Below are 1,659 nucleotides of genomic sequence, written 5' to 3' on the forward strand. Positions count from 1 at the left end.
GGTTGTTGGCCGACTGTTCAGTTTCGTACACTCTCCCCTTGGCGGTCACCTCTGGAAGCACGGAAAGCCCCAGAAGTGCTTCGTGCTCGCCCCAACCAAAGTCCCGACGTGGCGGCCAGTGGCACCCGGACTTGCCCCTCCCTTTTACTATCCCACCAGCTGGGACACACACTCACATGACTCAGGAGGGAGGAAGGCAAGGCCGGAAACGGTCAGGGGCACGTGGACCAGGCCGAGAGGTTGGGGGACGACCCGGACGGCTGCCCTGGTCATGCCCAAGGGCCTCGCCGTCCCCAGGGCTGGGAACAGATGCTGCCGGGGACCCGAGAGGGGACAGGCGGAGCCCTGTGGCTGCCTCGGTCTCGGCCACAAGGCCCCGCACAGCTCCTCAGCTTACGGAACATTCCGGGCGTTTTGTGTGGGGCAGGCACATTCCTGCCTCCTCGCCGGCTCTGTGGCCTTGTCCTTGGATGGCAGGCGTCGCACCCACTGTGTTCCGGGCACGGGCGCTGCATGCCATGGACGGGCCAGGGCCAGCCTGGGCCAGCGCCTCTCCCGGACATAGGCGCTGTCAGCCGGTCTGGGCGTCTGTGTAAGCTCGGCCGTTGCCCACTCGAGACGCCATCCCAGCCGAGAAGGCTCGGGCCGTGCGGGCTGGGTCTGTGGTCAGGTGACCTCGTTGGAATCAAGCCCTAACCGAAAGAACAGTGTGCTTAGGTCACCAAGTGACTTGCCAACTAGAACCTTCTTGAAAACTGCCGACATAATCAGGGACAGGACCACAGCGTGCTCTGCTGAAGTCGAGGGCTGGGATTTTAAACGGGGCGTTTACGTGGTTGCTCTCCCCTCGCAAAGCGGGGCTCGGCCCCCGGCTGCAGCCCCCACGCTGCGGGAGGCATTCCCAGAGCAGACATGACGACATCTGTTGGCTTCCCCCTCGCACGCCTCCTGACAGGCCGTCGAGACGGAGGTGGACAGTTTCACGTCTTTCTCGCCTGAGCTCACGGCAGAGAGATCGTCAGAGCTGCGGGCTGGGGCCGAGGAAGCCCCTCTGCTCCACGGAGCGGGCGCCCCGCGGGGGCCGAGGGGCCTGGGACCCCGACCTGCTCTGAAACGCTGCCCATCGGCCCATTCTCTCTTTTCTATTGCCTCGCCCCATAAAATAGAGCTGTGTTTTCAAAAGGAACAGAAAAGCATAAAGATAAGAACAAATAGTGATTCTCTGACCAGCTGATGCTGACAGGGTGTCAAGTAAGCCGTAAAAGGAGAAACGGTTATGAGTTTATTGTGGAATGATTTATAGAGCCCCCCTGCCCCCGTTCAGCGAGGCCACCCACGAGTGGGGGCCCCCAGGACAGAGTTCCAGTGCCCCCGGAGGCTCAGCCTTCCACAGGGTGTGGCACCGGGACGCATGGGGACAGGAGTGGGGTCGGGAGGAGGGAAGGCACACGTCTCCGTGCTACGTGCAGATAAGTGCGTTGGTTTGTTTTCACATGCAAAGTTTACAGAACCCAGTGGCCCTCTGTGCCCTGGTGGACTGGTCCTCGTGAGCCAGCTTCGCGTCCAGCTCTCAGCCTTTGCACCTCCAGCCGCCACAGACTAGAGGTTTCGCCTCACAGGACACCCTTCCCCAAGGGACACCCTTGCCCTTGCCAGCCT

This window comes from Pteropus vampyrus, unplaced genomic scaffold, assembly GCF_000151845.1.
Source record: "Pteropus vampyrus isolate Shadow unplaced genomic scaffold, Pvam_2.0 Scaffold227, whole genome shotgun sequence".
Classification (NCBI taxonomy): Eukaryota; Metazoa; Chordata; class Mammalia; order Chiroptera; family Pteropodidae; genus Pteropus; species Pteropus vampyrus.